Raw genomic sequence first — 13,473 nt, forward strand, 5'->3', positions numbered from 1 at the left:
GGAAAGTCATATTCTACAGAGATTGTGGGGCCTATGCACCCTCCTGGTCCTTCCTCAGACACATGACTACTTTGGACAGCTGCTGTGCTGACTTGTGGGCACCCTGAGATGCCACTCATGCCCAGCAAGCATAAGCTGAGATCCTCCCCAAGTAAAAGCTTTTATTGTATAAGCATCAGGGTCTGTCTCTCTCTGTCTTGGTTCTGTGGAGCAGTAGGAAAGGGTGCACAAAAAGGAGGGAAACTGAGGCAGGAGATTTCAGAAGCTTCTGCCTCAGTTTGTTTTATTTAAAAATTTTTTTAAAATAATAATTTAAAAAATGCCCTACAAAGAAAAGGACAGAAGTCCCCACTCATCAGCTCTGTGTGTGGAAACTTCTGAGGGACAGTGGCAAAGAAAGGCCTCCAGGCAGGAGGCCCTGTGGAGGAAAGAATGCCTTTGACAGTCAGTGTTTCAGCAGCCTTGGGAACCTCTCAAGAACCAACTGATACTGAGATCTTCAACCATATTCTGCCACCTGCCTGGCCCACGTCTGCTAGCCTGTCTTCCCTGCTGTCTTTGCCACTCCCACCGCTTATGGTTCTCACTTCACAGTGTGAAGAAATCACAAGCAAGGGTGGGCAACAAGTTCTCAGTCTGTGTCTACATGGGAATCAAAGCAGCAGTCTGGATAATTCAGGGTGGAAAACTTTCTTTTGCATCAATCTTGTTGATCACTTATTTCAGGCATTTTTCTTTTTGAAATGTCCTAATGATTACTTCCAATTGCCACTTCAATTTAAAAGGCAATAAATAACCTCTGAGCTCCTTTCTCAAGCAGTTTAGTTACAAGAGGTGGAATGGCTGAGGGCAGAATAAATCTTTTTGAGGCCTCTTGCCTTGTTTCTTGGGAGACTCATTTTGATCTTAAGTAGACCAGATATTGCAGAATGTACATGCAGGGCCTGTGTTTGTCCTCATACTCCTTCCCACCATCTTGACTGCTATCCTCACCTTCACCCTAACTTCCAGTTCCAATGATCCTGAACCTCTGGGGGCTCAGTCTTTTTTGTAGGCATGGCCTAGAGGCTTAGGAAGGCCTGAAATGAGGTTCTGTGAATACCCAAGTCAAGCTCTGTTGATCTCTCTAGAGACTGGCACTGCCCAATACACATCCTGCTGTATCGAGAATATTCCATGTCTGTGCTATCCAATGGAGTGACAATGGACTGAAGTGTACGAGTCACATGTAGCTACTGAGCACTTAACATGTGCCGCTAAGAAAATGAAGTTTTAATATTATTTGATTTTAATTAATTTAAATTTAAATAGGCTCATGTGGCTGGTGGCTATCATGTTGGACAGCACAATTCTAGGTCTCAGATGGCATGTGCCCCACCCCCATGGATCCACTTACGTTCCTGGTTTCAGACCAAAGTCATTGGGCAGGCGAATTAATACACTGTTAATCAGGAGGAATTGGTGGCATCAGATTTTCCATAAATATCTGAAATGCGTCACTTTGCCCTTGTTCAGTAGTTGACATTAAAGTGAGAAGCACTCATATTACAGAGTGCCCACCAGGTGAAAGCATCATAATTATATTATGTATATATGTATGTGTCTGAGACAAAAACATTCCACAATCTTCTGCCTCCCCAACCCCTTGATAACCTCTGTTAGCCTGATAGGAGCAAAGGTTGCTTACTAAAGAAACAAGAAAAGTGGAGACCAGGTAAACTATATTATATATGAAAGAGCCTGAGCTTACAGGGATGAGAAATGTGAAGAAGATACCTGAAGGGCAGGTAGAGGGTATCAGCAAAGGAGGCAGGAGTGTTAAGGAGAGAAAGAGATGAGAGGCTGGGACACCTGCCACCCAATGTGGGACTTTGGAGACTTGGTCGTGTCAAGAGTTTTAAGGATATTTTGCTCTGTATTAGGTACTTCAATAATAATTTTCATAGTATACACTTTTAGTACTATGTCCCAGCACTGTTCTTTATATCTATTAATATATTGAATCTTGAGCCTCTAGGCCTTGGCTTTAAGAGAAGCTGAGTCTTCGGAGCTTAAGGACCATTGGGACTGAATGTTAGGGCAGAAGTCAGGGTGGTTGTCAGGGTGGTAGGAAGAAGAATGGGCACAGACACAGGTCTTGCATCTAAATTCTGAAGCCCTAGCCTACCTAAAATCAAGATAGGTCTCCAAGAAACAACGCAGCAGGCCTCAGAAACATTTGTCCTAACTTGGCCATTCCACCTCTTGTCATTTCCAGTCCTACAGAGTAAATACTTTCATTACCTCCATTTTACAGATGAAGAAACAGAGGCACAGAGATGACCTCGGTAACCTCGTCAACGGAACACAAACAGTAAAGTGGGAAAAGCAGGATTTGAACTTAGGCAATCTGACTCTTAAGTCCATGGCTTAATCATACATATGTTGCCCCTTCTAAGTCCCGTTTGCCATCCTTAAAGACACTTCTTAGTATATATGTGTTACTTTTCAAAGTATTTTGAAACTGATTTCTGTTTCCTTTGAGTGTGACACCCTGGCTAGACAGGATGGGAAGAAGGTGGCCTAGATTTATTTGAGACCCATACATGATCTCCTAACAACTCAAAGAAGTTTCTATAATTATCTTTATTTTATAGGTTTGAGAGGATAAATGGCTTAACCAAAATCATGTCACAAGGATTTGAATAAAAGTCTGTGGCAAGGCAGCCAGATCACCTGAGGTCAGGAGTTCGAGACCAGTTTGGCCGACATGGTGAAACCTAGTCTCTACTAAAATTAGCTGGGCATGGTGGCACACGCCTGTAATCGCAGCTACTTGGGAGGCTGAGGCAGGAGAATTGCTTCAACCCAGGAGGCAGAGGTTGCAGTGAGTGGAGATTGCGCCACTGCACTCTAGCTTGGGCAACAGAGTGAGACTCTGTCTCAAAACAAAAACAAAAACATCTTTGGGGCTTTTCTTCATGTTCTTCCAATTACCAATATTTTTGACTCCACAGTTATACTTACTGCTTCTTAGCTTTAGGAAAAATGTCACTGGCTTTTTCACCTAAATTTGAGTAAGTGAGAAGATACTGAGTAAGTTTGACAGAAAGGAAGCAAGCCACAATTCTATCATTCTGTCTCCTGGAGCTGGTAGTTTCTTACAGGGCTACTCCACATTAATTATGAGGGATGGATCCCAAAGGGAACAACAGCAAAATGAAGATGGTTTGCAGAAAATGAGATTTATGAGCAGAGGCCAAAAGAATTGGATTCATAGATTTGTAAGCATGTTTCTCAACTCTTTCTACATGAAAATGACTTGAAAAGCTTTTAAAATACAAATGCCCAGGGCACAAGGCAAGGATTTTGCTATGATTTGAATGGTTGTCTACTGCCAACTCATGTGAAATTTAACTGCCACTGTAACAGTACAGTCTTAAGAGGTAGGACCTTTAAGAGGTGATTAGGCTGTGAGTATTCGGCCCTCATGTATGGATTAATGCTGTTATGGTGGGAGTGGGTTCATTATCATGGGAGTGGATTCCTTATAAAAGGACAAATTCAGCCTCCTTTTGTCTCTCTCTTACCCTCTCACTTTCTTACCTTCTGCCACGGGATCACACAGCAAGAAGGCCCTCACCAGATGCTGGTGTCTTGATCTTAGACTTTTTAGGCTCCAGAACTCTGAGAAATAAATTTCTATTCATTATAAATTACCCTGTCTCAGGTATTCTGTTACAGCAGCACAGAAGGGACTTGGATTCCAATCAGTAAGTTTAGGAACTTTCACCTAAGCCCTGGCATAGAGATGAGGCAAAAAGAAGGGATGGGCATGTTTGTGGCTGTGCAGCTGGTCACATTTCCACAGCAGCCCCTTAACAAAGTGGGTGTATATTTGGACACTACAGGCTGAAGGTCTGTGTTCAAATTCTGGTTCTGATCCTTATTAGCTGAATGACTTTAGCCTTGTAAATTAATTTTCCCAAAGTATATTTTTGTCATCTGGAAAATGAGGATGTTTTTCTCCTTTACTACTGCCTGTTATGTGGAATTGGGTTTGAGGATTATTTAAAACAATGATGGACAAATTAACCTGGCACACAGCAGGTGCTCAATGCTTTTGATAGATCTGATTTAAGAATGAATGGAGAACATTTGGAACAAAAATATCTGTCAAACATAGGGATATACTACCAAGAGCAAATGAATTTTACTCTGGGGATTTTAAATACTTTGTGATTTTCTGAACACTGATTACTAAGTACTGCCATATACTTTAAAGTTTCCTTATAATTAAGCACACTGGCCATGGAATTATTTTCTGATGAATTATAAGACATACCTTTCATTTTTAAAGGAATTTTTAAAATTAATAGTACACTTTTATCATGAGTAATTATATTTTTAATTGCACAAATGTCGATCAAACATGTTCTTTTTCAAATGCTACAAAGCACTGGGCATTTCCAGAAAAGTCTGTTATCTGTTAAATGGCTGCCATGGAAATTCTTTTAAAGGCCGAGTACAAACCAGACCTGCATTAAAGCACTTTAGAAGTATCAACACAAGAGCTAATTAATTTTCTTCAAAGACATTAAACTAGTTTAGAGTTATGACTATAGCATTGAAGGAAATGAATAACTGAAGTACTAGCAAATAACGGTCTCTCTTTCAAGGCAAGGGTAAAGTTATAGAGTGCTAATCCTCCAACTCTTATAGCAGAAATACCAAAATCTGCAAGTGGGCACATACACTCTCTGGTTTCATTCTCAGAAGAAAAAAGAATTCCTAACATGGAATAATTGTTTGTCCTGCTCTTTCAGAATGTGATCAGCCAATGCCCGTGAGTGACCACAGGGAAATTCACCTGTTTTACGCTGAATTTTTACAGAAAATAGAAGAGACCCTTTGCGAAGAAGAATATAAATTTGATAGACCCTGAGTGTATTTGCTTGGCATTCCCTGAAGTCCACTGTAGGGCTGGCATTGTTGCCAATCATCTTCAGTCAGCAGAGCCCCGGTTAAAAATATCTGCCTGCTGTACCAAGAAGGCAAAGACAGTATTGCCTTTTAATGAGTCTGCTTGGCTGCCTGTTTCCTCAGTTTCCTCCTTGCTCCAACAAGCATACTATTGCAGGTTGGGTTGTTTAAGAGTAGGCTCAGCTCTCAGCCTTATTACCATCTTTTTAGACACCTTTGCTCCATGAGAGCCATGTGGAGGAAGAAGTGAATATGCAGATTGAAGCGCAAAAGAAGAAAGATGAGGCAGAGGTCCAGGTAAACTGCTAGCATGTGCACTGTGGAGGCCACAGGAGCAGAAACATGGAATGTCAGAGGCTGGGGACGCTGGTACAAGTTGTTGGACTGTGTGCCACTGTCTGGAACTTATCTCTCAATGGATCTAGAACTTCCATCACCAACTGATCACCAAGACCACTTCTGTGAGACCCACTCTGCTCACACCAAAACAGCTCCTGTTAGTCTGGACCTGTGATATTCTAGACTAGTTCTGCTCTCAGATGTGGCTGAGTATAACATCTATATAAGTCATCTCTTCTGCTATCTTCGCTGAAGAATTTTTTTAAAAGGTAGGCTAATCAGTAGAGACTAAGATCCTAGGATTGACCTTCTGTATGAGCCTTCATCAGAGACATTCACACCAAATGCTGCAGATGGGCCTCATGATAATGGTGGACATGTTCTTTAACTATCTAAATCACATTATCATGGCTGGGCGCGGTGGGTCATGCCTATAATCCCAACATTTTGGGAGGCTGAGGCAGGTGGATCACCTGAGGTCAGGAGTTCACGACCAGCCTGGCCAACATGGTGAATCTTGGTCTCTACTAAAATTACAAAAATTAGCTGGGTGTGGTGGCATGTGCCTGTAATCCCAGCTACTTGGGCGGCTGAGGAAGGAGAATTGCTTGAACCTGGGAGGTGGAGGTTGCAGTGAGCCAAGCTGGCACCACTGCACTCTAGCCTGGGCAACAGAGGGAGACTCTGTCTCAAAAAATAAAAAATTAAAAATAAAAATAAATGTAAAAAATCACATTATCAGTATTGCTAGCCCCTTCTCCTGCTCACCCCAAGTCAAATTCTATTTCAATGATAGATAGGCAAGTCGGAAAGAGCTAGATTTTGATGTCAGAGAGACCTGAATGGATTTGCTGCTTTTCAGCTATGTGACCTTGGGTGGGTTAATTAACCTCTTAAGCCTGGTTTCCTTATCTATAGGATGAAAGTAATAAAATCAACCTAATGTAAGGATTACAGGAAATGATTCATGTACAGCTGCCAGTACATAATAGGCAGACCTTTGGTCAGAAACATAATTAAAAAAAATTGATTCTTCTTGCTCCTGACCCACCCATAGTAACTTGTTTGGTAAATGATGCATCAAATTATTATACAAAAAGTTAAGGAAGCATAATATGGAGAAACTTGCATTTCTCGAAAATTATTGAACTATACCAAGCCATAATAATCAATCCCTTAGAAAAGCAGATTATAAAACTGTATATGCTTGTTATAAAAACACATGCATACACACACACATTCACATTAATGGAAAAAGCTTTGGGACGATGCAATAAGAGGTTATCAAAGGTTCCCTGCATGGTTGGTAAGATTTCATCTTTTTGCACAAATGGATTTTCTAATTTTCTTCAATGAATATGCATTAATTATGAAATTAAAAATCCATTTCTAAAACCATTTTGTAGCACTTAAATGGCATTGTTAATTTAAAATATATCTTTATCCCAGTTCCATCTTTTGCATGAGGACATTGACAGCCTGGTGCCCTGGAAGCCTTCCTATTTGCACAGTGGCATAGGAATAGCAGGTGCTGAGGCCTGTGTCTTAAGGTCCAGAGTCTGAGAGATAAGGGAGAGAAGACCTAGTGAAGAACCAATGAGGAGTGCCTCTTTATTCTGCAAATGGGGGAAATTGCATTGCTAGATTAAGCACTTACTGGATGTTCAAGATGCAAAACACAGGAACTGTTCCTGAAGAGCATCAGGCAAGAAAAGGAAATGCTAACCTGGGGAATGGTCTTCCAGGCAGGAAATCTATCTGGAAGAAACATAAAGTGTACAAGGGCATCCAGTCAGCATCTGTCACTCCTAGATTTTCTCCCATATCTCTCTTAATTACTCTGTCCCAATAGGACTGCCCCATCCCATGCACCTCTGTGCCATTTCACATCGCTAGATCTCCACTTATACTTGTGCAAATATATACATGCACACACAGGCACACACGTGAGTCCATATAAACACATACTTGTATGTTCCTGTTGTTCAGATCCCGTTGATAGAAAAGGGGCAAATCTTCCAAGATCCAAAGACCTCCTACAGGCTAGGTTGGATTAGGTGGGGGATCTTCCTTGGGAAACTAAGGGCAGCATGGAAAGAGGGAGATTCCTAAATATGGTTGATCAGAAAATCAAAGGTCTGAGTCAGGGAAGAGATACCCCAGTACCCCAACCTAGGGAATGAGCCAAGGTCAAAACAGAAACTAGATCCCAGGCCAGAAACTAAGAAAATTGGGAAACTGACCAGAAAGAAACAAAGTGGGTGTGCAGATCAGTAAAGGACAAGTGCTTGAAGTCAGGCAAACCTGGACTTATCTGTGCTTCACCACTCCCTAGTGTGATATTGGGAAAGTCTCCTCACCTCCCTAAGCCTTGGTTCCTCGTCTGAAAAATGAGCTTGATTATACAACCTTACAGTGTTGTTGGGAAGATTCAATCAGGGGCAGACATGCATGTTACTGTAGGCCTGGCTTAATAACAGGCTCAGCTGTGTGGCTGTAGCCTGACCATCCAGCTTCAATGTAATGGAGACTGCAATGGAGAGTGGGGAACCCCAAGGGCACATCAAGTGAGGACGGGCCATGGCTTTGCTACCCTGGGTGCCCTTTATGTAGAAAATTTAAAAGTAGTGATAAAATGAAATAAAAAGTATTGTTGCATAGGCAAGCTGAGAGCCAAATCATGAATGAACTCCCATTCACAATTGCCACAAAAAGAATAAAATACCTAAAAATACAGCTAACAAGGGAAGTGAAGGACCTCTTCAAGGAGAATGACAAACCACTGCTCAGAGAAATCAGAGATGACAAAAACAAACGGAAAAGCATTCCATGCTCATGGATGGGGGAATCAATATCGTGAAAATGGCCATAATGCCCAAAGCATTTTATACATTCAGTGCTATTCCCATTAAACCACCATTGACATTCTTCACAGAATTAGAAAAAAACATTTTAAAATTCATATGAAACCAAAAGAGAGCCTGAATAGCCAAGGTAATCCTAAACAAAAAGAACAAAGCTGGAGGCATCATGCTACCTAACTTCAAACTGTGCTACAAAACTACAGTAACCCAAACAGCATGGTACTGGTACAAGGACAGACACATAGATGAACGGAACAGAATAGAAAACCAGAAGTAAGATTGCACACCTACAACCATCTGATCTTTGACAAACTTGACAAAAACAAGCAATGGAGAAAGGATTCCCTGTTTAATAAATGGTGCTGGGAGAACTGGCTAGACACATGCAGAAAATTGAAACTGGACCCCTTCCTTAAACCATGTACAAAAATAAACTCAAGATGGATTAAAGACTTAAATGCAAAACCCAAAACTATAAAAATCCTAGAAGAAAATCTAGGCAGTACCATTCAGGACATAGGCACAGGCAAAGAAGTCATAACAAAGAAGCCAAAAGCAATTGAAACAAAAGCAAAAATTGATAAATGGGATCTAATTAAACTAAAGAGCTTCTGCACACCAAAAGAAACTATCATCAGAGTGAACAGACAACCTACAGAAGGTCTAATATCCAGCATCTACAAGGAACTTAAATTTACAAGAAAAACTCAAACAACACCGTTAAAAAGTGGGCAAAGGACATAACAGATACTTCTCAAAAGAAAACATACATGCGGCCAACAAACATATGAAAAAAACCTCAATACCACTGCTCATTAGAGAAATACAAATCAAAACCACAATGAGATACCATCTCACACCAGTCAGAAAGGCTATTATTAAAAAGTCAAAAAAACAACCAATGGCTGGTGAGGTTGTGGTGAAAAAGCAACACTTTTACACAACTGGGAGTGTAAATTAGTTCAACTATTGTGGAAGATAGCGTGGCGATTCCTCAAAGACCTAGAGGAAGAAATATCATTTGACCCAGCAATACCTTTACTGGGTATATACCCAAAAGAATATAAATCATTTCATTATAAAGACATATGCACATGTATGTTCATTGTAGCACTATTCACAATAGCAAAGACACGGAATCAACCCAAATGCCCATCAATAATAGACTGGATAAAGAAAGTGGTACATATACACCATGGAATACTATGCAGCTGTAAAAAGGAACAAGACAGTGTCATTTGCAGGGACATGGTTTGAGCTGGAAGCCATTATCCTTAGCAAACTAGTGCAGGAACAGAAAACCAAACACTGCATGTTCTCACTTATAAATGGGAGCTGAACAATGAGAACACATGGACAAATGGGAGGAACAACACACTCTGGACACTGGGGCCTGTCAAAGGGTTGGTGTGGAGAGAGAGCAATACCTAGATAGTCTGTGCAGCAAACCACCATGGCACACATTTACCTGTGTAACATACCTGCACATCCTGCACATGTACCCCTGAACTTAAAATAGAATACTCTGGCCTAAAGAATTAGCAAAGGAAATGGCCACCACCAGATTCTTATCTCTTTCCCAAATGGGCTGCCGCTCCTCTGAGTGGAGAGAGGAAACTACACAGGGCCAGCACTGCAGAGGTGCCCCCTGACTTCAATGTTTTCAGGGTCTCAGTTGCTCTTCCCTCTTGGCCCAGTTCATCTGTTCTGCCTGTAGCACCCTGTTATTCTTCCACACTGGGCAGGCAGGCCTTGGTCCACACTCGCGGGTACCACATGGGAGACTATTTCTGGGAAACCGGGGGGCTCCAAATTTCTCCAGAGAAGAAGCCTCAGACAAAATCCTGGGGGAAGTGCAGGGAGAACTTCAGCAGAAAGGCCCTGATCACAAAGGCGATGTTACTCTTTTGTTTCAGGTGCCCCTCTCTCTTCCTCTCCTCTCTTGACACCCACACACCCAGTCTAGACCATGCCTTACTATTAAAGATACCAAGAATTAGAGTTGGCTTGTGAATTATTCTTCCTTCTCATTCAGAAGCACTGAGAGGTAAACAAATGGTGCTGGCCCTGTGCAGGGAGGGAGAAGGTGTAGTTTCCTCTCTCCACTCAGAGAAGCGGCAGCCCATTTGGGAAAGAGATGAGAATCTGGTGGTGGCCGTTTCCTTTGCTAATTCTTCAGGCCAGAGTATTCTACAGGATGGGGTAGGAGTGAGAGGGGGTGTGGGAGTGGAGCAGCTCCCTAGCAGGGAGGAGTGTTAGCAAAAAGAATAATTCACAAGCCGACTCTAATTCTTGTATCTTTAATAGTAAGGCATGGTCTAGACTGGGTGGGTGGGTGTCAACAGAGGAGAGGAAGAGAGAGGGGCACCTGAAGCAAAAGAGTAACATCTCCTTTGTGATCAGGGCCTTTCTGCTGAAGTTCTCTCTGCACTTCCCTCAGGATTTTGTCTGAGGCTTCTTCTCTGGAGAAAATTGGAGCCCCCCAGTTTCGCAGAAACGGTCTCCCGTGTGGTACCTGCGAGCGTGGACCAAGGCCTGCCTGCCGAGTGTGGAAGAATGACAAGGTGCTGCAGGCAGAACAGATGAACTGGGCCAAGTGGGAAGAGCAACTGAGACCCTGAAAACATTGAAGTCAGGGGGCACAAACTCAGACACTCAAACTAAATAAACAAAGCTGGCTGGTGTCAGAGGGAAAATACTATAGACTCTTTCGTATTTATTTAGAAATTCTGGCTCTTTCAATGTGGCATTGCATTTTCCCACTTACGGTGGGAATATGGGTACAGATAAATATTTCTATGCCCGTGTTAGGAAAACAAAACTCTTGGCTTCCGTATTGTGGATCCAAATCCCCAGGGTGAGGAGGTACTGTGTAGCTTGGAGCAGGCTTGTCCCGAGCAAAGTGTGGGTGGCTGCTGCTGGGCTCTGATCCCTGAAGGAATGGGGGTGAACTGAAGCCGGCGCTCCTGATTTGATGAGGGAACCTAGCAGTCTGGACTGTCATGGGAACTCTTCTAATATTTGAATGTTGGTTCAATTAAAAACAAGAGCACAGCATTGGAGACCAAAGAAAATACACCAGATGTGGCCCTTAGGCCACTCTTTTTTGAAGTCTGCATCAAACAAAGTTTCTCCTTTGTTCCCCAAGGGAGGTAAGATAACAATTTCCTGTGTAGGCTGAGCCGTCCTAGAGTGTGGTGGTGCGGACACCTCTCCCTCACCAGGGCTGGTCATACCTCACAGCTGCTCTTGTGAGATAATAAACCAATACAGTCCCCTGGGCAGTCCCTAAGGAGAAGTCCAAGGCTGCAGATGGTTCTGCCATTTCATGCATCCCTTCCACTTCTGCCACGTTGAAAATCCTTCTTGTCCTGAAGGTACTCATGGCCAAAAGCAGCTCCAGAATTTCTATTTAGAAAGGATTTAGGGCTGATAATCTGGTTGCATGGAAGGTGGAACTTGAAGCTGCCTTTGCACAGTGCTTTATGATACTGATTGAGAAAAGGGTGTAAATTGTCCTTATCACACTATGAAGAGAAAGCTTGAGTGCCTGAGGCCCTCATAATGTTTCCATCTCCCCAGTGGAAACATTCTTAGTGTGAGATTAGAGACACAGCTGTTCCCACAAAGGCATCAATAAATGAGCAGGTTTTATTGTGGTATCTTTTTCTCAAGAATAGTTGTATCCTTGCAATTCTTTTAAGCCAAACGAGTTCATCTTTATTAGTGAAATGCTGCTCATGGCACCCTCTGTTTAAAGCCTTTAGCATTAAATACAAAGACCGGAGATCACTCACAAAGCCAGTTGGATCCAGCCTCTGCTGCTTGCCTTGCTGCTCCGGTCTCACACAGCTCATCTTCCCTTACATCGAGTGGTTCTCAGTTTCTTGAGGGTGCGACACTTTCTCTTTTTAGTGTCCCTTGATTTAGCTGGCTCCTGCCATCATTCAGGCCACTTGAGACGTCACTTGCTCTAGATTGTCTTCCCTGCCCCTCTACCCTCTGCCTTGGGGCTAGATGCCCTTCCTCCATGCCCTTTCAACCATACCCTCTCATTGTGTTACGTCCTACTGCTGCAAGTCAGGTTACCCCAAGAAGCAGATGCAGAGTCATAGTTAGGAGCAGAAAAGGTTGAGGAGAGACTCTGAAAAGAAAAGGGGAGCACATTCATTTTCTAGGGCTGCCACAACAGATCACTATCACCTTGGTGTCAGAAAACAAGAAAAGTTATATCTTGAAGTTTTAGAGGCCAGATGTCCATTATCAAGGTATCAGCAGGGCTGCATTTCCTCCTAAGGCTGAGGGTAGGGTGGAGAATCTCTTCCTTTCACTTCTGGCTGCTCCAGGCACTCTTTAGCTTGTGGCTGCATCACTCCAGTCTCTGCTTCGGTGGTGGCATGGCTTTTTCCTCTTCTCTGTGTCTGTCTTTTTCCTCTGTGTGTTTATCTTATTAGAATGCACGTGATTACATTTAGGGCTCACCTGGGTAATCCAGGATGGTTTCCTCATCTCAAATCCTCAACTTAATCACATCTGTAAAGAATACCCTTTTCTGAAATAAGGTAATGTTCACATATTCCAGAAATTAGGATTCAGACATATCTTTTTAGCTGGGGCATTGTTCACCCGGTGGAGGGAGGCAACTAGAAACAGCTGCCAGACCATGCGGCAGATCCCTGCCGACCAACAGGGATCTCTGGAGTAGACTACACACTAGAGTTTTGGATGGAATTGGCCACGCCTTGCTGTCTTTGGCTAGGGGCTACCGTGAAAACAGAATCGACTTTAAAGAAGCTAAGAGCTGCCAGTCAATGACAGTCCTTAAAGCCCAGCTTGTTTTTCTTGAAGGGGGATCTGAGCAGCACATCTCTGCCACATTTCTGCCACAGTCCATCCCTTAAACTGTGCAAGGGGCAGCTTTCCAGGGCTCTGGTGGGCCCTTCTTCCTAAGGGAAAACCTAGAAGAAGGAGGGACAAATTGCAGTCTCTCATTGCTGCAGCTGGTCTTGGGGCTACAAACATGCTCACTGTCCCCTCTTTCACCAACCATTCTAAATTATCTTTGCCCTCAGCTACTACCTTTGGTGGTCTGGGTAGCCTACCCAATGGTGAGCCCCAGACTCTGAGCCCCAGGTAACTATACCTGTTTTAGACCAGGGTTGCTGCTTTTGTCCATTCATAGTCACAACTGATCGAGGGAGTAATAAGAGATCCCCTGGTCCATCAGGAATATGGGTTCCACACATATTGCCCATTCTAGTTGAATGTGAACTGTTTCTGATGGCCTTTTTTATTTGGGATTGAAAAG

General features: G+C 42.9%; 1 long non-coding RNA gene across 1 annotated transcript in view; it reads left to right on the plus strand.

The window, feature by feature from the left end:
- LOC105480441 (uncharacterized) overlaps nucleotides 1-13,473 on the plus strand; it is a 339,420-nt gene that overhangs the window by 279,393 nt on the left and 46,554 nt on the right. The gene's annotated exons all lie outside the window — the stretch shown is intronic.

The sequence above is a fragment of the Macaca nemestrina genome, chromosome 9 (genome assembly GCF_043159975.1).
Source record: "Macaca nemestrina isolate mMacNem1 chromosome 9, mMacNem.hap1, whole genome shotgun sequence".
NCBI lineage: Eukaryota > Metazoa > Chordata > Mammalia > Primates > Cercopithecidae > Macaca > Macaca nemestrina.